Raw genomic sequence first — 27,973 nt, 5'->3', positions numbered from 1 at the left:
AAGGATACATTTTGGGGGGCCGGCATCAAGGGGTAGTGGGATAAGCTAACGAACATAGCACTGGCATCCCATATGGGCACCAGTTTGTCTCTCAGCTGCCCCACTTCCTGTCCAGTTCCCTGCTAATGTGCCTGGAAATGTAGCTTGGGTTCCTACATCCTCATGGGAGTCCTGGAAGAAACTCCTGGCTCCTGGCTCCAGTTTGACCCAGCCCTGGCTATTTTGCCCATTTTGGGGGTGAATCAGCAGATGGAAGATCTCTCTCTTTCCATCTTGTCCTCTGTCACTGTAACTCTGCCTTTCAAATTAATAGAATAAATCTTAAAAAAAAATACATCTCAGTTGATATAATGAAAGGATTATCTAGAGGTGTTGGCATGATTAGGAGTCAACGCAAGTATGGTAGTGCACCTAGAGATTAGCAGTGGTGGGAAGCTATTACTACCCTGAGACTTGAAAGACAAGGAAGAGCTGTGTTGCTGGAATCTAGTCAGAGCTCTGACTGAGAAGGAGGGGCAGAGGGAGAGGAGTCATGGCTGTGTGCCTGTAGATACAGGAATGTAGCCAAATCGTGCCCTGACAGGGTGAAGGGGTTATAAATAAATATTCCAATCTCTCTTCTTTATGTCATGCTGGTACCTCCATTAGCCAAAGTCAACCAGCAAGAAGAGGGCAAAAGAGCCTAATGGAGTGGTGGGTAGAGGTCACTATATTGACAAAAGAGCAGGGAAGGACAAAACAAATAAAGAAAAACTGCACAGTGTACTTCTTTTAAAAAAATATTTATTTGGAAAACAGAGAGACAGAAAGATACAAAGAGACAAAGAGGGAGAGATGTTCCATCCACTGGTTCACTTCCCAAATGACTGCAACAGCCAGTGCTGGACAAGGATAAAGCCAGGAGCCAAGAACTCCATCTGATTCTTCCATGTGAAGAGCAGGCACCCAAGCACTAAGGCCATCTTCCACTGCTTCCCAGGTACATCAGCAGGAAGCTGGATGGGAAGCAGAGTAGCCAGAACTCAAATAGACACTGTAATATGGGATTCCACTGCACCACAACACTAGCCCCACTTTTTCGTTTTGTATTCTTAGCACTTCCCACAGTTCCTTATGGAAGGCTGATGAAAAATCTTCTCCTATATTCCTAGGTTGTTTAATTCACTTCTGTTAATGAATACATATTATTTTATGCATAAATATCTGCAATTTTTTTTTCAAATAAATTCAGAAACTAGAATTGTTTGGTCCAATGTGTATTCTAAAATTACAATTGTATATTATCAGCACCATAGTTATCAGGAAGTACATTCTTCCTGTTCCTTTACCCATGGTAGACAATTAATCTTCACAGCACCCCAGTAAACTTGGTATTCTCACCTCCTTTTATAGATATACAGACTGAGGTTCAGAGACATTTGGGGATGGTCAGATGATGCTCTTGTTTCCATTCCCTGACTACACAAAAACAAACAGAAAAATTATGATTGTTAAAATATTGATACCATTTCTATAGTAAGTTAAAAATAAAATCTGTGAACCTGAGGTACTTTTGTCACCACTGAGCTGTGAAGATAGCAATTGGAATATTGTTACTTTATTCAATAAATGAGATCCATTTATGTTTTGTGTATACGTTATAAACAGCCTGAACATAATTTTAGACAACATTTCTAGTGTACCTGCATTCTGACTACAACCTGTTATATGACAGAAGGTTTGGGATTTGCCACTTGCAACATCTTGTTGGCACTTAAAAAGTTTCAGATTTTGGATGTTTGAGTTAGGTATGCTCAACCTGTAATAGCAAAAAAAAAAAAAAAGGATAAAAAAAAGAAAGAGGAAAAAAGAGAATAAAGAAATGGAGAAAAGTACATACAAAGATGAAAATAATGGAAAATACAGAAACTGTATTATTTTTCCAATCGGGATGATGTTTTGAAGTTCTAAATGTGAAGTATGACTACTGCTATATTATTACCTTTCTTTCTCAAAATATTCTTTCATACTAAAACTATGCTCAATATAATTAAAAAGAAGATATGGGAGCCATGTTTGGCTACGTGTTAAGATGCTACTTGGGACACCCACGTGGCCTTGGAGTGCCTTGGTTGGAATCTTGGCTCTGCTTTCAGTTCCAGCTTCCTGCTAGTATATGATGGCTCAAGTGCTTGGGTCTCTGCTGCCCACACAGGAGACCTGCCTTAAAGTTACTGGCTTCAACCTATTGTAGCACCAGCTGTTTGGAACTGGACCAGCATGTGAAAGATCTATCTCTGTCTTGCTGCCTTTGAAAAGGTAAAAATAAATTATTGAAAATATTTTAAATAAAAGGCATTTTCTTGTATGAGTATTAGATTTACTAAGTTAAATTATTTTAATGAAATATATGACATAATGTACACACATGTTATGAAACTTCTAACACATGTTTAAATTATTTTTTCTTCAAAGTGTGTATCCCTTGGCCCATAGCAGTAACTAACACCTTGCTAACTGAATTCAATCCTGAAGTTAACGATAAGCCAATAGAAGTGAGCTCCACTAAAGTTCACAATGTGATCTCAAAAACCTCTACCCCACTGAAAGGAGCCAGGGTCCTTCGGGGAAACGGATGATTTCACATCTGAGGCAGGAAATGCACCAAGTTAGCCTAGTTATCTTGGTGTGCCAGAAAGCAAGAACATTATCAAAGTCTATTAAGGTCATCTCAAAAGGTTACAGAAACCAACATGAAAGGTCCTAAAAGGGATGATAGAAGACTGGAACATCATCAAAAAGAAGAAACAAGGGAAAAATGAATGATTGGACTGCATGGAAACAGGACGTTCTTCTAACCCCACAAATCAATAAAAAGCTGACAATTATTCAAGAAACAAATGTCTGGAACGAATGAACAGGCAATTCACAAAACAGGAAATATAAGGGGGGGGCACAACATTAAAATATGTACAATCTCCATAGTAACCAGGGAAATGCAAATTTTAATATCAAGACACTACTTTTGTTCATCACATATGCAAATCTTTAAAAGTTTTATGATATCAAATACCAGCAATAGTATGGAAAAACAGGAAATGTGGGAGGCTTAAATTGGTAAAGTCTTTTTTGATTGGAAAATTTGGCAGTAACTATTACCCTCTTCTGGCCCAGTAATTTCATTTTCCTTTATCTACCTAAGAGAATGACTTGTGCATACCTTGCTGTTTTTTTTAAAGATTTATTTATTTGAAAGGAAGAGTTACAGAGAGGCAGAGGCAGGGGCAGGGGGAAGAGAGATAGAGAGATTTTCCCTCCACTAGTTAACTCCCTAGATGGCCACAATGGCCAGAGCTGGGCCGATCCAAAGCCAGGAGCTTCTTCCGGGTCTCCCACGTGGGTGCAGGGGCCCAAAGATTTGGGCTATCTTTTACTGCTTTCCCAAGCCATAGCAGAAAGCTGGATCAGAAGTGGAGCAGCCGGGACTCGAACCAGTGCCCATATGGGATGCCAGCAGTGCAAGCAGTGGCTTTACTCACTATGGCATAGCACTGGCCTCTTGTGCATACTTTTAAAGGGGCATTTGGCCAGGGCCATGGCTCAATAGGCTAATCCTCCACCTGTGGTGCCAGCACACTGGGTTCTAGTCCTGGTCAGGGCGCCAGATTCTATCCCGGTTACTCCTCTTCCAGCTCTCTGCTGTGGCCCTGGAAGGCAGTGGAGGATGGCCCAAGTGCTTGGGTCCTGCACCCACATGGAGACCAGGAGAAACACCTGGCTCCTGGCTTCAGATCAGTGCGGTGCACTGGCCGCAGCAGCCATTTAGGGGTGAACCAACAAAAAAAGGAAGACTTTTCTCTCTGTCTGTCTCTCTCTCATTGTCCACTCTGCCTGTCCAAAAAAAAAAAAAAAAAGGCATTTATGATGCTGTTGACTGACCACATTATTTTTAATTGTGAAGAGGCTTATCAAATTCATAAAGTGGGGGAATTAGACATATGCCAATTAGTTCAAAAGAATGTCTTCGGAAAACTTGAAATGATAAGTTTAAAAAATGGCATGATGTCATTTATATTAAAATCTCACAAAATTATTTAATTTCATGCATGTCTTGTATGTAGGTATGTAATTACAGAGGAAACAGATCTGCAGAGATGAACATCAAACTGATAGCACTGCTTATCTCTAGGGAGAATTGCATTAGAGGGAATTAAGAAGGACTTTTGTTGTATCTATTTTTTCATTCCCAAAGCACCAAGAGGTATTTTTTATGATCGTCTCATAATCCTATTATGTGATCATTTAAAGGCTCAATTTATTACCGAGGCAACAGGGCTCAGAAATAAATGACTGACTTACCCATGCTAGACAATACTAGAGTGGAAAATCAATTCTGTTACCCTTCCAGCCTCCATGTAAACTCCTCTAGATCCCAAATAAGAATGATTCAGTATTTTGCAATGGTCAGAAATTCTCTATACAGGTATCCAGGTTGGAAACATACGTTTGGGAGCAGTAAGTGTTTGCCAGTTGAAATCTTAGAACTACATTGAGGAGGCCAGTAAAGCTATCGCTTGCAGTGCTGGCATCCCATTTGGTCACCGGTTTGCATCCCAGCTGCTTCACTTCCAATCCAGCTTTCTGCTAAGGCCTGGGAAAGCAGTGGAAGATGGCCCAAGACCTTGGCCCCTGCACCCACATGGGAGACCTGGAAGAAGCTCCTGGCTCCTGGCTTTGGATCAGCACAGCTCCGACCATTGTGCCAATTGGGGAGAGAACTAGTGGATGGAAGACCTCTCTCTCTCTCTCTGTCTCTCTCTGCATCTCCTCTTCTCTCTGTATAACTCCAACTTTCAAGTAAATAAATAAATCTTTAAAAAAAAAAAAAAGAAATACATTGAGGAGTTGGTGGAGTAAGAAGAGAAGGTCTAGAACAAAATCCTGAGAAACCAGAACACTAGTTGATGAACACTGTTAAAGAATCCTATAAGTAAATTTAAAAAAAAAAAAATGTTGCTACAAATCAGAAAATGTGGGTGTGGCCAAGAAACCAAGTACAGAGTGCCCTTCCAGGAGGAGGAAGTGGTCAACAGTGCCAAACGCTGAAAAGAGGTCAGGAAGGAAGGCCTTAACGTGTCACTTTGATAACAAAGAGATCATTTAGTGACTTTGGCAAGAGAGTCTTGGTGCATAGAAAGAAGCAGAATCCTGAATGCAAAAGGAAGAACTATAAGGAAGAGAGTTATACTAAACAGTACGTGGTTCCTCAAAGATTTAAATGTAGAATTATCATATCTCCAGTTCCATTTCTGGGTATATACCTAAAAGGACTGAAGCAACTCAAGCACACTGATAGTTCAATGGATAAACAAATGCTCGATGCACATACACTGGCATATTATTCAGCCCTAAAAAGGAAGGAAATTCTTACCCATGCAACAGTGTTGTTGAGCTTAAGTGAAAAAAGCCAAACAGAGAAGAACAAACCATGTAGGATTCCACTTATAAGAGAAACATGGAATTGTCAGATTCACAGAGACAAAAATAGCATGTTGGTTGCCAGGGGCTGAGGCTTGGTTGGAGTTAGGAAGTTATTGTTTATGGGTACATAGTTTCAGTCCAGAAGGAGAAGAAAGTTTGGTTGGTAAATGGTGATCATGGTTGCACAGCTATGTGAATTGGCTTAATGCTTCTGAACTATACACTTAAACATTATTAAGGAGCGAGCATTTGGACCAGTGGTTAAAATCCTACTTGGGATGCATTCCATATCATTACACCTAAGTTTATGTCCCAGCTGCTCCCAATTCCACCTTGCTAATGTGCAACCTGGGAGGCAGTAAGTGATGATTGAAGTAGCTGGGTCCCTGCATGTGAAAGACCTAAACTTAGTTCCTTCTCCTGGCTTTGATTTGTATCAACCTTGATTGTTGTGGGAAGTGAGCCAGCAAATGAGAGTTCTGTCTCTGTCTCTGACTCCTTCTCCCTTGGTGTCTCTGCCTTTCTAATAAAATAGATAAATAAACATTTAAATGGTTAAAATGGTAAATTTTGTGCTTGAACACACACAAGAAAGACAAGGACTCAGTCATTATTGAAGACTTCTTCAAAAATTTCAGAGGAAGGAAAAGAAAGCAGTAGGGCAAGTCAGACAGAGGAGAAATTTTTTTTAAGATACTGGATCTCTGCACTTATTTATTACCCTGTAAAGGATACATAGAGAAGCAAAGATGCACATCCACCATTCAGGTAATAGGGACACAAACCTCCAGATACTGAGTGCCATGCTTCTAGAAGGGAGCCTGTATCTTTGGGTCTCTTTGGGGCTGAACGAGCCTAGTGTTTTATAATGACACTCAAATATAATAGTATTTAAAATTTATCCAAACAAATAGCAGTCTTAGTTGCATCAATAACTTTTTCTTCAAGGATTTTTCTTTAAGTATTTCACTAAAAAATCAAAATCAAATTTGATGACTCTCAAGGTTGTGGTTACTGTTACTTGTGCTTTTCATGTTTTGTGTGTGTGTATGTGTGTATTTTTGGTAGAAACAGCTTGCTTTATTTCTTTATTTGTTTATGTGACAGTCAGAGAGAGAAACAAACACAGAGAGAAAGACCTTCCATCTGCTAGTTCACTCTTAAAATGTCCACAACTATGGCTGGGCCAGGCCAAAACCAGGAGCCAGAAGCCAGGCATTCAGTCTAGGTCTCCTACATGAGTGGCAGGGACCCATGGATTTGAGCTATTACCAGCTGCCTCCCATGGCATGCATTAGCAGGAAGCTATAGCCAGTACTAGAGCGGGGATTTGAATCCAGGTACTCTGATATGAGATGCAGGAGCCCCAAGTGGCATCTTAACATGGTTTGGAATGCTGACTCCAAGGAAGCAGCTTTCTTACAATTTGTTTTTGTTTTTATTTCCTATAAATTCACATTAAATATGAGTTTAGGTGAAATAGAAACTTATAGCATTCTAATTATCCTCTAAGTACTCTTTATTGTACCTTTGGATATCCGGTTAAATAAAAAGCAAAACCGTGATACCCTGAGAGCATGATAATTTCTAAAACTCAGAAAGTGGTTCTTGCAATGTGCGGAGGATTGCATAATTACTATTTTTCTTGCAGTCCACCCCCTTCCGTTTCCCCAATGAGCAAGAAGGGTGGAGCAACTGCGACACAAAAACTTAAGACTATCCAGTGGCTTCTGTAATCTGGCAACTTGAACCTGGGAGAAATGTATATTAGGGATATTCAACAACTTTGTGGGCAAAGAGTATTATGAAAAAACTATGTGTGGATTTTAAAATTTTTAAATATTTCATAATAAACATATCTTTTATTTCCATTTTCCCAAAACTTTTTAAAGTACCTTTGTATCTATCTGAAGTTGCTAGCCATATTTGCTTTGTTCCACTGTTTATGTCCTCTTTCTACTGTTGCCCCTATTGTCCTTTAAATATTTTCATTTAGTGCTCCAACCTGGAAGATATTTGACCAGTTCAGTGCTCAGCCTGGTAGGCTCTGCACCTGTGTTTTACTCTTGGGGCTGCAGTTGTGAGAGACTATTGCTCGGGGATAGGTTAACAGTTTCAGTTTTGCAAGGCTTTATCTATAAGTAACAGACAACTATTCATGAGAAAGGAAGCATAAGACTTGTAGGTAGAAAACCACGGCCCAAATTCCAGGAAAACACTCATTTACTAAACCTTTTTTTCGCTCTAAGTTGCCTACAGTCATATTAGAATTTAGGTCATATTCCAAAGACTTTATATTAATTAGACATTACTATAAAAGCAAGTTTATTCCTCGCATATAAGCGCCACAGTTTTCTTCAACATAGAGCAGGATTTTTTGTTTTTCTATGACTCTCATTTATTTAGTAACACAGGAGATATTTTCTTATGTAAATGAGCATAATTTATTTCAAGTATAAGTTTTGATATCTTTTCTAAAATTTTCCTGTACATATAAATATGTGTATACATTAATTATATTTGTATACAAGCACAAAATATAGCTTGCTATCATGATTCCAAGTGTAAGCTTTTGAATAGTTTTCCATTCTCTGTAGAATTTATAAAGCATAATGACTCTGGTGTTTCACAACTTCCTCTTTTGGTGCACTATCCTTTTACAGGGAGGGAAAAAAAATAATGTGGCCAGAAAAGAGAGTCTAGCAGAGAACAGAGCACTTTGAGGTGCTGGCAGTTTAACTGAACCAATGAAGCAGCTTAACAAGCAACTATAAATAAGGCATAGAGGTAAGCAATGCTGTTTGATATTTTTTCATTTATTATTTGGATTGTTATCTATATACCAACAATTTAAATGTTGGCCACACTACAAAGTAGACTAGAGAAATCTAACATTTCTCTCGAGAGTAGTCAATATTTGAAATGAAAAATTCAATACATTTAAAGTTTCAACCTCACAAACAACCTTTTTAAAAGCTATAAAGAAAGCTTTTAAAAAGATGAAAAAAGTTCTTATTGATCTCCCAATTATTTTACCTGTAAAATCAAACACCCCCTTTCATATGCAATTTTACATGCAACTTTGTGCTACAGAAACTTCTGGATTAATAATAAATTTGAGAACCTTCTTCTTTTTCAAATAGTTTTCTTTTTGCATAATATTGTTTGACACTTTCCAAGAAAAAGAAAATTTTTGTATTTGCTTTTACCTAGGTGAAACTATATTGTGTTATTTTAAATGTGATATTTCTATACTATTTTTCATATCAGCACAATATACTTAAATTTGGAAAAATATAATTTATAGTATAGCTAGCATGACTTAAAAGTCTAAATAAGTAAAGCTAATTTTAGAAACTCATCATTCGCTTAATAAGATTAATTTTTATTTTCAATGCTTAAAATGTAGAACTAAAGCAAAGACCATTTAAATTGATAATAAAAAAATTAAACTAAGTGGAAATTTATCCTTTAATGAAATTCTAAAATAATCTAGAAGCAATAGAAAAAAATTTGTTGTTTCAGCCAATCTAGAATAATGGTACACATATTAACCGTATTCAATAGGATTATATTCATAAGATCATAAGATAGCAATTTTTAAATCTTCCTTTTAAAATCCATTGCTTGCTTAGACTTTGGTAAAATCATCCCATATGTTTAATTTAGTACAGCTTTAAAAGTGCATTTTAAATGAACTAGTCTGGTTTTATACGTAATGACGTTCAGGTAGTTTGCCTGTAAGTACTTTTATAACTTTCATAACTCAGAGTACTTTTTGTAAATTAACCATATTGAGAATTTGCCACACATTACACATTTGTATGAGATTTGGTAAAACAGATATCCCAAGTAATATATTTGATTGCTTATTTAATTTTGGCTTATATTTCAGACAAGTCTCATGACTTCCCCAAAAGAAAGTCTTATTTCAACAGTTAACGGATTTGTTTTGTAACTTTAGGACACAATAATATCATGCTGATTTAATTGTAGTATTTAGTGACCGCTTGTCTTCTTAAACTATTTTCTGCAATTCTCTATATCAATACATGCTGTCATAACTATCGGGAGAAGAGAAAGATACTATTACTGTTATAAATTTGGAAAATGAATCCTTGACTCAATTTAACATCCTTAAGCCAATCAAATATTTTAAATTGATAGTTGTAAGAGATTCATTAAAATTGTGCATCTTTATGGATCTCACGCTAATTAAACACAACTACTTTAATCAGAATTTGGTTTTGCTATTTGCAACAATACCATTTTTTGATACCCCTCTTCTCTCTTTTTTAAAAAGATAGAAGCATTTTTAATTTCTATGGGTATGACATGAATAATGTAATATTACACTAAGTAGATAAAAACCACTAGAAAACATAGCCCATAGAAATTAGTTTAACTTGGTCATCATTGTAATTCAGAACTGCAAACGAAAGCCAAAGAAGTAGGAAAAAATGCCATTTTCTTGCAAGATAGCCTTGTTGATTTCATTGCTGTTGTTTTTGTTATTATTGAGAATTACTAAAGTCTGAATGACCGATTCAGTGACAGATTATGAGAAATAAGTTTAAAATTTCTTCTTTCTTTGAGAAAATTCTATTTACAAAAGAAAAAACAGTGCTTATCCGAGGGGGTTTTTATGAGACATGCAGATTGCTGAAGGAGAATGTTTGTGTCATGATGAGAATGGCAGGATACATTACATGTATTTTTTATTTCACATACTGTCATTTTAACAAACCATTCAGAGCTGGTTACAAAAGCCCAGAATTTTAAAGTGAAATTAGATATGAACGGTCATAAAAAGGATAATGGAAAATTCACATTATGAAAAAAACTATGAGTGGATTTCAAATTTTTCCAACAAAATAAATGTCTTTTAATTTAATTTTACCATGAAGCTTTTTGAAGTATCCTCATTTAATATTATAAATAATTTATAGCAAGATAGATGAATTTTGACTTTTGAAGTATAGATATATTTTACTGTTTCAATAGATTATATTCATGTAACACTTATGTAAGACAGACATTTTTACTGACTCTAAGAAGTGCTAAATGTGGATGGCTACAGAATCATAAAATTTGGTCTTTGCCTTAATAAAGAATGGTTGGCTTTGTGGGTGACATGTGGGTGACCTGTTGGGAGTCGCCAGACCTGATCTTGATAATAATCTCAGTTAAGTGGGTATCTCTGCCTCCTCTTAGACGACCTTCTCAAAGTGTCCATCTGTAGAAAGGAAGACTTGGTTACAGAGTGCTCTATTTCACCTTAACGAAGGACAACTACACTATTTAATTTCACTTGAAAACAATGCTATTTGTGACACAAATTACTGAATTTCCAAAAGAACATTGAAATATTTTCTTTTTCTTGATTGTTTTGTCTATTCTTCTTTTGATTGTTTTTCCATTTGCAAGAATAAAGAATATTTGTTGCCTGAAAGAAAAATTATGGTTTGGGTGCAAACTAAGAGACTGACATGTTTTGAATTCAAAAAGAAAACCTTCTATATCTAGCCAATAAGGGTCTTCCAGACCTTTAAAAGTATTTGCATCCTCCTACATCTATTGACTTTCTACTTATTTTTAATGAAGCCAACTTTCATATAAGTGTCATATGTGGCATATATGTATTTATTATATTAATGAAAATACGTGCTGATACTTGAGAAAACTCTTGTATTTGCAAAAATAAGCGTGATTACCGTGCATGTGCTCTCAAGATAGATTATGTATTTCATTTTCATAGAAGAAATAATTTGTGCATATATAAAGGATAAGGACAAGCCATTTTACATTTCTATCAAAGCAAACAATTGAAATGCAGTATAGTTTATACATCTGCACTATATAAAACAAAAATATCATTTGCTAATTTCTAATTTTTTATTGTCCATTTATGTTGTTTGAGAGTTACTGAAATATTTTTGTCATTTGTCTGACATCTTTGGCTTTTAAAATTATTTTTCATGAACTAAAATTAGGCACTTAGACTTGATGTTCTCAAATTTTCTTTCAGTTTTATTTTTCATCATTCTAAATTATTGAAAATAGTTTTAAAAATTTTATGTTTTATTTTAGTTACATTTAATATTTCCAATGAAAATATAATATTTGTATTGTTAAATCCAAATTTAGAGAAAAATAGCATTAGAATTTAATTTCCAATCACAGAAAATTGAACAGAAATGAAGCTGGCCTATTGGTGTTGCTCCATAAACCAACATAAAATTTTCCACCTTGCTATCATTCTGCTTTACAAATATTTCATTGTGAGCCATTTTTTAATATATAGTGATTATCAGAGTCTCAAAAATTCTTCTTACCTTGGGAGAAGAATTATCATTATAATTTTGACAAAATATCACCACAATTCTTACTCTGAAAAAAATTAAGATTAGTAGAATCTTAAAAGTACACTTTAATTCATTTTATTTATACTTTGCATAAAAAACAACTTTTCAGCTGGTTAGTTTTCTTCCCCTATGTTGGCGAGCAGAGCTAAACTGGAGCAGCTCCAGCATTCTCTGTGTAATGATGCTGCATCCTAAGTGAAATGAAATCAACAGAATATCTGATATCAACAGAATTTCTTAAATTCTCTTCAGAAACTCCTGTTCACATCATTTAATTTTATACATTTTTTATTTAGAAGTAATGCTCAAATAAGCTGCAAATAAGCTCAAATAAGCTGTAAATAAGCTCAAATAAGTTGTAAAAATAAAAATAGTACAACGAACACTCATATATCCTTACCCTCATTGGCCTAATCTTAATATTTTATCCCAGTTGCTTTATAATTTACTTTCATTCCTTTTTCCTACCCATCCTTCCTTCTGAATCCATAATTTTCTTTTCTGAACAACTCAAGGGTCAGTTACATACAATGTGGCCATTTACTTCAGGTGTGACTCCTTAGAAGAGAAATTATTTCTTACTACTTTAATATTCACATTTTGCTGCTAATCTAATATTATTTTTATAATATTTACCTCTCCAATAAATGATCCAGCCTAGAATCAATTTTAGTATTTTATTGCCATCTTTTAATTTTCTTTCAATAGCAAATAAAAACTGTACACTTATTGGGTGCAACACGCTGTTTTGACGTATGTCTACAATGTGGTATGGCTACATCAAGCTAATTAACATATGTATTGAACATATTTGTGGGGGGAGTCAGAATACTTAACATCTACTCTCAGAAACTTTCAAGAATGCAAGACATTGTTATGAACTATAGTCACTATGTTGTACTACAGACCTCCTGAATAATAATCTGGAATATTTTCACTTCATTTCATGAAGATTGTAAAGAATATGTTCTGTCCATCAACTCTTTTTTCTGTGCTTTCATTTTAACATCACCCATTTTGTCTGACATTTCCTCGTGATCAGATTGTGCTTATGCATTTTCTGCTAGTCTACTTACTGCGTAGGGGATACTGTTTCTTGCTTTTCGTTATCTAGAGGCACATTAGGCTCATTCGTCCTGCACTGATGATATTAACTTTTGTCACCTATCCATGATATTGTCTGACTTTCCCACTATATAATGACGACGGTTCCCCATCCATCCAAGTTTATCCTTGGGTTTGGCATTCATTGATGTTATCATCTAATGAGATGTTTACTATAATGGTTACAAATGCACGATTTTCCAACTCCAGCACTCCCTCCACATTACATCAGTCTTTCCTGTTCTACTGTAGGAAAATACTCCCTTCTCTCACATTTATTTAAGTATTGACTTATGTATTTATTTGCCATAGACTCACAAACTTCTATCTTTTTCAATGACACATTACTCATGTCTGTCTGAATTATTTTGGGATCAAATTTGTACACATTTGACCAGGAGAGTGCCTTTATTCTGGATTCCATATCCTCGTTAGATACTCCTATCTTATTAGTGGGCTCTTTCTATCTCCCTTCCTTTCCTGTCCCCCTTTTTTTATTTGAAAGACAGAGCTACAGAGAAAGGGAAAGAGAGAGATGGAGTGGGGGAGAGAGAAAAAGAAGAGAGAGAAGAGAAAGAGAGATCTTACATCTGCTGGTTCACTCCCTAGCTGAGCCAGGCCGCCAGGAGCTTTCTCCAGGTCTTCCATGTGGGTGGAAGGGGCCTAAGTACCAGGATCATCTTCTGCTGCTTTCCGAGGCCATTAGCAGGGAGCTGAGTAGGAACTGGAGCAGAAGGGACAGGAACCAGCACCCATATGGAATGCCCAAATTGCAGACAGTGGCTTTACCTGCTGTGCCACAACACTGGCCCTGTTCTTTCTTTCTGAAATTAAAATGATACATTCTAGGCCAATCTGTCACCTAATTTGTTTTACCCCTGGAATCACTCCTCATTTCTTTAATAAGAAAAGATATTAGATACAAAGATCTGTTAGTCACATTGCCACTGGAATACTTTTCATTCTTGGCTCTTTCAATAGAAACATATTAATGTATATACTCATATACAGACACAATAAACATATATACACATCTATGTACAGACATATAAATATTAATATACATCCTTATATATACATACATACTTTGGATATCATGAGTTCATTCTGATACCTGCAGTTTCAAGCCATCCTCACAGGCTTTCTCCTTGGCTTTCTCCAGCCCATAATTGTAAGCTCCTTCTTCCACAATGTGAATCCTGCATCCTGAAGACATCACAGTTACTCAATTCTATAATTTATCTAGAAGTATTTCAAGTTTGCTTTGCCCAAATTATTACAATAAAAGTCTTCCAAAAAAGAGTTCAGGGTTTGTATGCATTTCTTCTCCCATACACCTATATCTTACCAAGTACCTTATAAATTACTTGGATGAATTCTTCTTTTCCTATCTCTCTCCCTTCCTCGCTCTTTCTTAGTTAGCTTCCATTCAAGGTGATCCCAAAACTCTCTTTATTTATTTTTTTGACAGGTAGAGTTATAGACAGTGAGAGAGAGAGAGACAGAGAGAAAGGTCTTCCTTCCATTGGTTCACTCCCCAAATGGCCAATACGGCCGGCGCTGTGCCGATCTGAAGCCGGGAGCCAGGTGCTTTCTCCTGGTCTCCCATGTGGGTGCAGGGGCCCAAGCACTTGGGCCATCTTCCACTGCCCTCCTGAGCCACAGCAGAGAGCTGGACTGGAAGAGGAGCAACCGGGACTAGAACCCAGCGCCCATATGGGATGCCGCCACTGCAGGCGGAGAATTAACAAAGTGAGCCACGGAGCCGGCCCCCCAACATTCTCTTTAAATACAAGTACATTTGCTTCAGTTCATTTCCAGTTTTCAGTTTTATTTTTTTCACTTTACTTCCTGGTTTAAATCTTTTAATTAATTACTTTAAATCTTTTCTCCCTAAACTGTGGCTATCAAACACAACTTTTGCTAGCCATTGCTATAAACTGATACATCCTAATTCAAGTGTTATTGAGATAATTCAGAAATAGATGCTTGAGTTATTGGTTGAAATTTTAGCTATGTATTTAAAATTCTAATCAATCTACATTTAATGAAATTAAATTATCCTTTCTGGTATTCCAAAAATTGACAATTTCAGAAAAAAAAGTAGATATTTATGGCCACTGTACATCTTGGTTTACTTTACAGATATATTATATCAGAGGTTTTCCTGAGTTAAATGTGATGATACATCACATTTATAGAAAAATAATTAAGTACAGAAAATAAAGAATGGAGCAATCATGAATTTGTATGGTGTATAATTTCTACTCTTTTATATGCAATTGTAGAGTGTTCCTACTCATAATACTTCCCCATATTCTACTCTAGTATTCACAGCTATAAATATTCTGTAATATCTGTGGTAGGAAGAGAAAGTAGGTTGATGTAAAAAGATTCATTTTCAAGTTCCACGGTGTCACTTACTGCCCGTGGATCTTGTAAAAGTTACTTCTCTTCTTTCTCCAAGTATGGAGTCCCATATATTTAAGTTATTTTTTAAATCATACATTTTTAACATTATGCTAATTTCTGGACTCATACTTCCAATTGACTATTAATTGTATTCACTTCCGTGTTAACAAGTATCTCAAATTCAACAGGCCCAAAACAAAATTCCATCACCATTTCACCAGTTACCCAGGCTGAAAGCACCCTTGATTTCTTTCTTTCTTTCATCTATACTCTGTTTATCAGACAGTCTCTCTGTTCTACTTCTAAAATATATTCCAACCTTAACCTACTCACCCCTTCCACATCTTGAGAGCAGTGTAAAACACAAGCATGTCTGTTTTTGTTATAATTTCCTACGAAAATTCTTTCTACTCCTGCATCCATGCCAACAGGACCTTTTAAAATAGAAACCCAATCATATGACTCCCTTCTCAAAATCTTCAGTTGCTTTCTATTTTAATTCTGGTGAAATCCAAATTCCTCCCCATGGCTTGCATGTCTTGGTCTCCGCCCACGTGTCTGTCCCCACGTGCAACCTCTCTTCTCTCCGTTCATTATGTCCTAGCTGCACTCCACACTGTCCTCAAAGCATCCCAAGCTGTTTTGTGACTCGGAGAGTTTACATATGTGCTTTCCCTTCTCTTCCTGGCAAGCTTTGCCTGTACACCTTATGGTATACTTTATATACTGTCTTTATTCTGGTCTCTGCTCAAACCATCCTCCTAAGAGATGTCTCCCATGACCAACATATATATTTGTAGTATCCCTAACCTAGTCATTTCTTATCATTCTATCCCACTTTAATTTTCTTGATATTACTGAATGCTACATATAATTTTAATCTTCATTTCTTTATGTGATTAATTTTTTTATTTATTTATTTTATTTTTTGACAGGCAGAGTCGACAGTGAGAGAGAGAGACAGAGAAAGGTCTTCCTTTTGCTGTTGGTTCACCCTCCAAAGGCCGCCGCGGCTGGCGCACTGTGGCCGGCGCACCACACTGATCCGATGGCAGGAGCCAGGTGCTTCTCCTGGTCTCCCATGGGGTGCAGGGCCCAAGCACTTGGGCCATCCTCCACTGCACTCCCTGGCCACAGCAGAGAGCTGGCCTGGAAGAGGGGCAACCGGGACAGAATCTGGCACCCCAACTGGGACTAGAACCCGGTGTGCCGGCGCCGCAAGATGGAGGATTAGCCTAGTGAGCCACAGCACCGGCTATATGATTAATTGTTTTCTGTCCCTGTCACTAGAATGTGAGCACCACAGGAGCAGAAACCTGGTCTGTGGTGTTCATGATACAAACCCAGTTTCTAGTGAAATCCATGGAGCATAGAAAGTATTCAATAAATAAATAATTCAGTAAAAATCCTGAACATTTCTGAACCTCATATAAAAATAAAATGGGCGTAAGGAAAATAACTCTGAGGCAATCTTGGGGAGCCCTTGTTATAGCAGCACTCTAAACACCATGCAATTGTCAGGTGGGGTGCTTCTGTTCATGTGGAGCCGAAGGAACTGAAACCAAACCGCAGTCCCTGGAGACAACAAACAGACCAAGTTCTCATTTCTTCTACTGAGCCAAAAAGAGGCAAGTCTACATGGGTTGCCATCAACATTTTAGAATGCTGGGGGGGCAATAATCTTGCATGGCTTGCCCCATCGTCTTTGTATGTGTTCTGCCCCTGCTCTCAACATCAAGAAAAACACGTGTCCATTCTTTGACAGTTAGGGCTCTTTGCTTGCCTCCAGCCAGATGGAAGAGTAATCTCCTTCCAGAATTTAACCATCTGTTTCTGATGGCCTCACATCTACATGTAGTTCCCATGTTGTTTTGTAATTACTTCCTCTATTTTTTATTTTGAAGTGCATTATAAAGCTACCCTAGGAAAATTGCTTTTTTTTTACATCCAAATTATCAAACTCAATGATATAAATATAGGAGTTGTTTCTTAAGATTACTAGGCCCTGGATGATGATGTTACTAATGATGGATTTATTATAACATGTTGTATCTTTTTGTATCATTGCATGCCAAGGGCTTCATATGATTAACTAATTTAATTTCCTCACTAGACCTGTGAATAACAATCTAAAAAATATTAACTTGTCATGTGAAAGATCAAAATAACTGAAAATTGTACTTCTGAGGGCAGTGATGACACAAGCATCCCTGGAGTAGGGTGTTTTAAAGTTGAAATTGTTTCAATAGGTGGAGAAAAGTTGGGAATAATACAGTTTTAGAAGACTGCAGAAAAACTTTCAAAGACATGAAAAATATTTTAGTATTTCATGAATTTAGTGGTGAGCCATTTGTTTCCTACTCTGTAGTCTTGGCATAGATATATTCTATGACCCTGAATTTGTGGTTCTTCTCAGGAAATGCAGTATTTAAAGAGAAGATTTTTAAAAACTTATTTCAGAGGCAGGAGAGAGAAAAGAGAGAGTGAGAGAGACTTTCTGAGAGAGAGGTAGCTCCTATCCACTGGTTCACTACCTATATGCCTGCAAAGTCCAGGGGTGAACCAGCATGCAGTTAGGAGCTGAGAGTTCAATCCAGGTCTCCCATGTGGGTATCAGAGACACAATCACTTGAGCTATTACCCACTTCCTCCCAGGATCTATATTAGCTGGAAGCTAGAATGGAGAGCAGAGCCAGCACTTGAATCCAGGACCTCTATCGTGGGATGTAGGTGTCCCAACAATTGCATAAGCACCAAATTTCTGCTCACAAGAGAGAGGATTTGAACACTTGTGGGAAGCCTTGGTTTTCATTCTGAAGTGAGTTGACTTATATGTTCCTTTATCATGCACTAGGCATTGGGCAATATTCTAGGACCCAGAGAAATAATGTTGGGTAAGACCAAGTTTCTACCCTGAGAGAGCCTTCAGTCTGGATGACAGGGACATTGAATAGACCAGTAAACAAACAAAATTTAAATGATTTGGATAAAATTTAAAAATAAAATAATTTGGATAAAATTTAAATAATTTGGATAAAGACAGTGACCTGAAGAAAATTTTGCAAAGTAAAAGGATATAAACACAAGGGAAGAAATCTTAACCTAGATGGCCTACCAAGGTAGCTTCTCCAAAAGGGTACTATTTAAGCCAAGACCTGAATGATGCAGAAAGTTAACAGTGTCATTCAGAGAACTCTGAGAAGAGTTGTCTAAGAAGAGTGACTAACAGGTGCAGGGGTGGGAATGAGTTTGGTGTATTAAAGAAGCAGAGAGAAATCCAGGTTTCAGGCAGAGGCTGCAGATGTCATTCAGCAATTAGGCTGATGAAGGGCCAGGTCACACAGATCATTGGCTGAGGAATGGAGTAGTATACTGTGAGCAAACATTTGCAAGGACAGGCACATTTGTGAATTGGGGATGGGAATGCAATGAATGAACAGGTTTTTATGACTAACATATTCCAGGAAAGACTCTTATTTGAAGAGAATAGATCAAATGAATTATTACACTAAGATGATTTTCAGATAAGCCAAGTTTACCTCTAGAGGTTAACTACATTTTCTTTCTTTTTTATTTGCATGATAGGTGAAGGATAATAAAAGTGAAAATGGCTCAAAATATTTTTTAAATTTGTCAAATTAAGATTTTAAGCAAAATTGCCATGGAATGATTAACCATAACCATTTGAAAATATGTATACAGATAACTGGTAATGGAGCCCTCATATACCTTAATTTTTGCATTGATATGAAGCAAAAAAAAATGAATAAACCCTGTTTTCCAGTCTCCAGAGACCACAGATGTTCCTTTGTTTACTCCTCCAAATCCTAGCACCAATGACTACTGGGCCCCTGGCAAGATCAACCTGTTCCTCTTGACAAACAGCAGTAACTTATTCTGCAATTTTCCATCGTAGTTGTAAATTTCCTCTGCTTTATTTTTATTATCCCAAGAGATATAAATGATCCAAATTATTATGCTTTAAATCCCAGAGTTTGTTTTATATAACTTTTTTGGGGGGTAGGAGATGGCAGGGTGTGATTTGAAAAGGGTATATAGAACAGCTTACTGAAAAGAATACTTTTTTTTATTGAGTAAACCCAATGTGTATTAATTAGGGACCACAAGAACAAGTGACCTTCTCCCCTTCTTAAAAAGTTAATGACAAGCATACCTTCTACTTTTGGTTTGCATTAAGAACTGACAGTGAGTAAACTAGCTGGCCTTGTATTGAATGTGTCCTAGAAGGGTGACCACAGTCAGATGAGGAAGGGCACAACCATGATTTCCTCAGGACAGGCAAATATGAAGCTGTAAGAGTCACATGCTCACCTTTGAGTGCTCCTGACAACCTTCAAACAGAAAACCATTGTGTTACTCATATTGCAGGATGTGGAGGGATACAAACACCTTACGTGCTAGTTAAGCAGTGTACTCCATCCCATCATGTAAATAAGTGGGTCTGATGATCCACCATATTATTGAATTATTACAGAGAGTGCAGTACTACATAGTTTCCAACTGAACGTGTGTGAGGATAAATGCATGAATATTTGTAATATGTGTTTGAGAACACCTTCATGATGTTCATATTGAGCCACTTCCTGATCTGCATGAATTAACAAAGGAAGGAAATCTATTAAAAGTATGAGAACATTAGGTTTTTTGCAATGAGGAGTATGCATTTTCTTTATTCATTCATCCATCAATGGACACCTAAGTTGATTCCATATCTCGCCTATTGTGACTAGTGCTGCAATAAACATGGGTATGCAGGTACCTCTTTAACATAATGATTTCATTTCCTATGGATGGACACATATATGTATATTTCGGGGAGCTGGATTGTTGGCTCATATGGTGGATATATTTTTAGCTTTTTGAGGAGCTGCCATTACTGTTTTCACAATGACTAAACTAGTTTACATTCCTACCAACATTATGCAAGCGTTCTCTTTTCTCTACATCCTGCCCAGTACTTGTTATCCTTTGTCTTTTTGTTTTTTTATAGCTAATCTAACTGGAGTGAGGTGATATCTCATCAAAACAAGTGTGGATATTAAGTATTTCACCATAAAAATGATTACTTTTTGGTCATTGTTAATTAGCTGGATTTAGTCATTTGACGACTATATACATATTTCAAAACATTGTGGCATGCATAATAAATGCATGTAATTCTATATGCCAATTTTTGAATTAACTTTTCAAAAAGAGTAATATACATTTGTTGTTGAGAAACAGGTTCAAAAGAGAAATGTGGAAAGGGCATGGGGACATGGGGCCTGATGAAGTTGAGTTAACGTGGGGCTGATACCCTCCAAAAGTGGATGCTCAGGGTGCCTTCACCAGAGCCAAGGGGCATTTCCACCTGCCTTATCTGGCTTTGGTCCTCTCACTGGGGATCCACTGTGTTAGGAAAAAAAAAAGCCCTTTTAACAGTGTCAGTGTTCCTCTTTCTATGGGTGATGTCATCATTCCTGTAGCCAAGGCGTCTGCTACTAAACAGTACTTAGCAACACATAAGCAGTATCTTCTCCTCTTATTGCCCTCAGTTTTTTTTTTTTTTTTTTCCTGATGAAATTGGGAAATAACATTTTTCAGGGAGGTAGGAGCAAGAGCTGAAGAAAGGAAGCTGGGCTTGAAACAATTTTTTGAGTTGTGTCACTTAAAAGAAGCAAGAACACAACTAAATTTTCACCCTGTGACAACAGCTCAGACGGGAAAAAAAATAATAGCAGTTTTGAAATATGGCTTTAAAGGAAGTGGTTTCCATGCATCTGTGCACCATACATTCTTCTTCAAAGTGCTAGATGCCTTTTGCTGGGCTTGGCGCGGTTTTTCTTTCTCATGTCTTTCTTTGTAAAGTGGGTGGGGAAGATTAGACAAAAGAAAGTTCTGCACTGGCCAATTAAGAGTGATGTTTAGTCTAAAGTTCCTGCTTCTCATTCTAGGGAATGTCTTGAGTTCCCTTTTAGTTACATCCTACTTAGATAATCAAAAATATGTAAGTGTATCATCTTCCTCTATCTAGCTAAGACTATCTTTGAGAAAATAGTTGTATATATATTTTTTAAGATTTATTTATTTCTTTGAAAGTCAGAGTTACACAGAGAGAGGAGAGGAGAGGTAGAGGTAGAGAGAGAGAGAGAGAGGTTTTCCATCTGCTGGTTCACTCCCCAGATGGAGTGAGGTGCTTCTTCTTCCAAGTCTCCCACGTGGGTACAGGGGCCCAAGGACTTGGGCCATTTTCTACTACTTCTACAGGTCTCGAACCGGTGCCCATATGGGATGCTGGTACTTCAGGCCAGGATGTTAACCCGCTTGCGCTACAGCGCCACCTCAAGTTGTATATTTCTTAAAACTTATAGTTTGATTTAAATCCTCAAATTCTGGAAATAAAGTTTAATAAGAGGCTTGCTATTTTTAAAATAGTCTGTATTTTAAAATTCATAATAACTATCCATTTTGTTACAGGTTCATGTATTTATTTGAAAGGTACAGTGAGAAAGAGGGAGACACACACACACACACACACACACACAGATATCTTCTATCTGTTTCATTCCCCAAGTAGTCAGGGATTGGGCAGGCCATAGCCAAGAGCCAAGAACTCCATCCTGGTGTCTCACATGACCAGACCCAGGGGCCCAAGTACTTGGGTTTTCATCTGCTGCCTCCCAGGTACATGTACAGGAAATTGGATTGGAAGCTTGAAGTAGCCCATATAGTTTGGGGCAACTCAAATGATACCTTAACCTATTGTGCTACAATTCCCACCATCTATTTTAAATAGTAGCAATATCTATAATTAGTCAAAAGCCTGACATGTTAAAATAATTCTAATAAAGTCATTCACTATCCTAATTTCATGAGATATACATTTTGAATTTTCAGGAAACAGACTTGGAGAGATTATATAAAATTTCACATCTAATAACCTATTGTACAACTTATTTTCATCAAACAGAAGTCAAGGCTATGGGCTCCTGAACAGCAAACTTTGAACTAACACTATAGTTTTTTCTAACCTCAGTCTTCTAAAAGGTATAGTACATACCCAGACAATTGCACCACGCTGGTGTTGGTTCAGGGTAATTGTGTATGCCCTGTTGCTGAGAGAAAGGCGAGGCTGCAGTAGGATGAGCCTGCAGCTGCAGTGAATTGTGCTAGTGGAAACTGGCCCATGTGTCATAATTGGCATGTGAATACCTGTTGCCAATAACCCCAAAGTAGACAGTGTTTTACTTTTAGTCACCCAGCAATTTAGTCATAAACAAAACAGATTTACTTCAATTGCCTAAGAAAAATACTCAGTGTTGTGCCACATGTCATCCATGCACTCTTTCTTCCTAATAATTCATTTTGGCTGCTTTGTATGAGTTGAATACTGGTGCCAAACAGGCTCTTTCCCACAAGTTCAAGACTAATGTTGCAAAAGTTAACACCTTCCTGTGCCCACATGGAGTGCTTGTTCTGTAGGGGCTCTGACAAACTACTTATAGCTTCTTCCAGACAGACCTACTAGAGCTTTGTAAGAATAAACAGACTTCAAAGGCCTCCCGGGGGAAAAAACTGTCCTGGCTAAGTCTATAATTTAGCCTATCTTTAGAGAGGCACAGCTCCATAAAGAGAGAGGCCCAAGGAGGCCAGGCTGTTTTATATAGTTAACGTTTCCTTAGCTTAATTGTAAAGACTAAATGACAAGTAGCAAACTGCTCTTGCAGGAGCGTGGGAGCCTCAAAGCTGTAGAAGGCAGTTCCACCATGCATGGGAGTAAGTGTGTGGGTGGGAGTTATAGTCTATTGCTCTATTGCTAGTCCAGAATAACCTGCATAAACATCTTTACAATGGTACCTTGAACAGAATCAATAAACCCCTATTAAAGGCACTTCATACATTATTTAAAATAAGCACATAGTACCTTATATCCAGAACAGAAAAATATTGTTTTACATCCAAGAAAAGGATTTCTAAAAGAGCATTAAACTCAACAAGATGAAAGATAATACAGTTGAGTTTTCATTTTATTTTCAAATATTAATTCAAAAGCCGATGTGCTCTACTCCTTCAGAAGTATCAAAAAGAAGTTGGCTTTGTTGCTGGCAAAGCCTTGATTAAACCCAGGAAGTAAATGAAAGTAACACCAAAGAACACAGCAAGGGCGTAGTAGAGATGATCAGTCACAGATCTCTTCCATCCTGGCCCTCAGGGGCTATGTGATGGACACCCTGCCACATAGCAGAAATAAAGTTACTATTTCATACAACTTGTAATAGAATTCTGTCCTTACAAATGAAGAGCAATGCAGGCCACATAGACATATAGTATAAATACTGTGATGACTCCCACGTGGCTATAATTCTGGACTTTGAATTTAATAAGAAAAGGGGGAATCATAAAAACAATGACATTTTTCTGTCTGCTGTCTTTAGATTTATCACTTGAACACTTGTGTTCTCTTTCACTACATTTTGCGTGCGTATGGTATTTACTTAATTTATCATAATTACTTGTTATTTCAGGTTCATTGTCTTTGCAAGGCTGTATATTTCAAGGGGTCAGGCCTACATCTGCTCACCTTATAGCCCCAGATGCTGTGAAAGGCTGAAGTCATACTTAATGTTCAGTGACTATGTGTGGGCAGGTTAGGAAAGTTGAAAGTAACAGGCAAATAGTGAATATGTGGCAGTAACTCCTAAGCTGGAGATCTACAGTGAGCAAAGTTTGAAAGGGGGAAAGAATGTTCCACATTGTCTAAAAATATTTATTACTGGGAAAGCTAGGTGGGATCAGGCCCTGTCAGCAGTTATTCATTGCTAGGCCTACTGCAGAAATATAGGCATTCAGATTCATCCAGGTAGGGTCATTTGATTGATGGCACAATCACAAAGGGAACAAATTAAGACTTCTAACATTAAGTTTAAAAGGAATTCAAACAATGTATGTCATGTTAATTTATTTGTGTTTATGATTTAACTCTATTACATTGTGGAATGAATTTATAAAATATACTATAATTTTCAAAAGAGTTTCTTGGATATTTCTTCAGACACTTATTCTATACCCTGAGGTATATCTGTGCGTGTATGTGGGGAATGAACCAGCAGATGAAAGATCTCTCCCTCTGTATCTACGTCTCTCCCTCTCTCTACATACCTATATATATTTATACATAATACATATACAAATGCTATATATACATACTCCATATTATTTACATGCCAGCCTTGTGGCATAGAGAAAAGCCAATGCCTTTGATGCTGGCATCCCATTTGGGCACATGGGCACAGGTTCAAGTCATGGCTGCTCCACTTCTGATCCAGCTTTCTGCTAATGTGCCTTGGGTAGGGGCCATCCGAGGATGGCCCAAGTATTTGGACTTCTGCTACCCATGTGGGAGACAGAGATGAAGCTCCTGGCTTTGGCCTGGCCCAATGCTGGCTGTTGTGGCCATCTGGGGAATGAACCAGCAGATGAAAGATCTCTCCCTCTGTCTCTGCATCTCTCCCTCTCTCTATAACTCTTTCAAATAAAAAAATAATCAGATAAATAATTAAATCAATGTCTGGGAGTGCCACTGGGGTGCCAATTGAATCAATCAAATCAATGTCTGGGAGTGCCACTTGGGTGCCACTCCCAGACATTGATTTGATTGATTCAATTGGTCTAGGTTGTGTTCTATTTTTTCTTTCAAGTTCTTTTCAGAAGTTTTTTATTTGACAGATAGAGTAAGACAGTGAGAGAGAGAGAGAGAGACAGAGAGAAAAGTCTTCCTTCCGTTTGTTCACCCCCCAAATGGCTGGTACGGCCAGAGCTATGCCGATCCGAAGCCAGGAGCCAGGTGCTTCCTCCTGGACTCCCATGCGGGTGCAGGGCCCAAGCACTTGGACCATCCTCCACTGCACTCCAGGGCCACAGCAGAGAGCTAGACTGGAAGAGGAGCAACCAGGACTAGAACCCGGCACTGTAGGTGAAGGATTAACTAAGTGAGCCACGGTGCCAGCCCTGTAGGTTGTCTTCTATTGATCCAAGATATAGCCAAAGTTGAGAACAACTACCCTAGTTTTAGTCTTATTTTTTCTAGTATGGGCTCATAATTACCAGCTCCTAATTTCCATTGAGGGTTCAAAGAGAAATTATGAAATTATAGTCCTTAACATTCCAAATTCACCTAGTTCTATTTTTCCTTTATGTAGGCAGAAGAAATAGAAAAGGACAGAGGTAGGGGTGGGAGCTTGGGAAGCTGGGAGGGTGTTATCCCTCCAAGTTCTTCCAATTACAGGTTCATTAGGGGTAACAAGCTCTCCTTTGTCAAAAGCAAACACTCTTGAAGGATTAAGCCTCATTCTTGCCTGGGTGTGAATGACTTTAATCAGATAATCTCCTATCACCTAGTTGGGGATTTGTGAACTGAAGGTCTAGGGGAGGCAAGGAGGTGGAGCTGCAAGGCCCAGCCTGGGATACAGGCCGCTAAGAAGCTTGCTCTTTGGGAACCCCATGCTCATGACACTTAGTAGATTTTTCACAACGACTGCAGTGGTTAGAAGAGGATGTGGTTCCTGAACGTATGCTGAGAGTTAAATATCAAAACCATTAAGTTGATGGTACTAAGAGCTGGAAGCTTAATCCAATTATGGTGTCTAGGAGGTGGGCCTAATGGGAGGTCCTTAGGACACTCGGGGTGAGCTCCTGGAAGAGGGTTGGTTGTAAAAGCCCAATCTATTGACTCTTCCTGCTGGCTTGCCATGTAATTGTTCTTCTGCCATGCTCTGCCATTTGCCATCCTCCAACCTCACAAGGTAACTGAACCAATGGATTCTGCTCCACCTTAGATCATGAACCTCCAAATCAAGAGCCAGAATAAGCCCCCTGACTTCATAAATAGTGTGCCTTAGATATTTCACTGTAGTAATGGAAAGCTAATACAATGACAGTAGAAAAAAATCTGAAAAATAAACATTCTCCATATTTCAATGATTTATTGAAAGTCATCAAGTCTCTTACCTGTATAATGGCCTCTATGATTTTTTCCTGATTGTCTTTCTGTCAGGAAAAGACATCAGCCCTTTGAGTCTGTGAAGAGCAAGGCCTGTCCTGTCCTTCCTTGTCACCTGCCAAGAACAGGGAAAGTATGCAGGGTCTGCTGAATTTACTATTGCTTCATTTGCTACATTCTTTTCCAAGTGTTTCTTCCCACATGTCTGTCCCCGCTGCTGGATTAGACTGCTAATACTTATGGAAGATGAGAACTTCTGCATCCTCATTGCAAAGAATGGCTCCTAGCTTACAGCCAATGTGCAATGAATACTTGTTAAAAGAATTAAGGAGCAATAGCCACATACTGATGCCTAAAATATTAAAATTTGCATAATTTTACTGCTCAGTTTCCACACCGTTGGACAAGCAAAGAGGGAAGAAGAGAAAAAGATGTGTATACAAAACTGCTACCATGTACTAATGGGACAAAAGTTTGTCTTATTCAAACTCCTTTTAGGACATCCCTTGAGATATGATTTCAGAGTCATTTCTGGAAACTCATGAAGTCAAAAGTAAGAAACGGATCCAACAAAATATCCAAAGAAAATATCATAGGAGACAAAAGAAAGGAGTTTCAAGAATGGAATGAGTAGATAGATACAGGAGACATTAAGAAAAGAAAAAAAGCAATCTGGCTTTTCACATTCTCAGAAAAATGTTTGCTTTCTGAAATAAATAAGACAACAGCTATATTTTTCCCTATGCTTTTTCCCCCTACATGAAACAGAATTAATATATAGAAATGTTTGGCTTGCAGTACATGGAATGGTTACACTATAACACTTATGCTAAGAAAATCCATTAGTTATTATTTTTATAAGATTACAAGAGAATTCTGGGCTAAGCTACAACTCACATTTTTAGGAGATGATAGAAAGCAGTCCATAATATTACATGTAGTTTTACATTATACAACTATAAAACAAATAGATAGTATGCCCACAAAGGCCTTCTGGCTACCTGCTTCATATTTATTTTTCTATGTTTACTTTATTAAAAGACTACTATGACATATTTTTTTCCTTATTGACAGTCTACAGAAGATATATAAACATCCCAGGTAGAGTATTCAGAAATATATTGCAAATTATAGATTAATTCAGGATCTTGGACTAAAGACTGGGAACAAAGTGAGACAGGAAGTTTCAAATCTTGTTAGCTGTAAGGTTTTGGTCAAGGGTCAACTCTCCAGCCTCTGTTATCAGATAAGAAAAATGAAGATTATAATGAAAGACATAAGAAATGTCATTTGTTTTATAAGGCTGCGTTAAAAGATGAAATGAAAAGAGAAACCAGAAAACAAAATTGCACATATAATACCATATGAGTGTGTAAAAAATGTATTGTAATGCTCTAGAAGGAAATTAACTCTGACATTAAAAGCAATTATCTTTGGGAACTGAAATCACTGCTGATTGCTATGAACATATTCTAAATTCAGTAATTTTTAGATTTCTGTTGTGTTGACTCTAAATAAGTCACAGGTCCACAGACAATACCACATATCTTACTTTACTTTGGGCTTGGAGTTGGCTGCCATAGGGATTCTTTTCAACTCCAAGAAGTAACATCCTAATGTTTGATGCATCCAC

The 27,973-nt window shown here is 37.4% G+C and overlaps 1 protein-coding gene and 1 long non-coding RNA gene across 57 annotated transcripts in view; one reads left to right on the top strand and one right to left on the bottom strand.

Moving 5' to 3' along the window:
- The window catches only part of LOC103350420 (uncharacterized), a 220,619-nt gene that overhangs the window by 186,460 nt on the left and 6,186 nt on the right, over positions 1-27,973 (bottom strand). For 9 of the 49 annotated variants that reach the window (XR_016232664.1, XR_016232651.1, XR_016232642.1 and 6 more), the window contains exon 3: positions 14,044-14,135. The exons of 3 other annotated variants lie outside the window; for them this stretch is intronic. This is a non-coding gene — a long non-coding RNA (uncharacterized LOC103350420). Of the gene's footprint in view, positions 1-766; positions 996-1,380; positions 1,459-10,562; positions 10,697-11,795; positions 11,851-13,295; positions 13,654-14,015; positions 14,136-26,348; positions 26,456-27,973 lie in introns of those variants that run through there. 37 more of the 49 variants (XR_016232676.1, XR_016232677.1, XR_016232668.1 and 34 more) reach the window with 26 other exon arrangements.
- MBNL1 (muscleblind like splicing regulator 1) overlaps positions 8,118-27,973 on the top strand; it is a 209,486-nt gene continuing 189,630 nt past the window's right edge. For 5 of the 8 annotated variants that reach the window (XM_089331053.1, XM_070072626.2, XM_070072636.2 and 2 more), the window contains exon 1: positions 8,124-8,247. The gene's annotated coding sequence lies outside the window, so the exon portion shown is untranslated. Of the gene's footprint in view, positions 8,248-16,862; positions 16,970-27,973 lie in introns of all 8 variants that reach the window. The other 3 variants (XM_089331057.1, XM_089331055.1, XM_089331060.1) reach the window with 3 other exon arrangements.

Source organism: Oryctolagus cuniculus, chromosome 4, assembly GCF_051225735.1.
Source record: "Oryctolagus cuniculus isolate XC-2025 breed Fujian yellow rabbit chromosome 4, ASM5122573v1, whole genome shotgun sequence".
Taxonomy (NCBI): Eukaryota; Metazoa; Chordata; class Mammalia; order Lagomorpha; family Leporidae; genus Oryctolagus; species Oryctolagus cuniculus.
The sequence above is the reverse complement of the archived record's forward strand: the minus strand, read 5'-3'. Positions and strand labels throughout refer to the sequence as shown.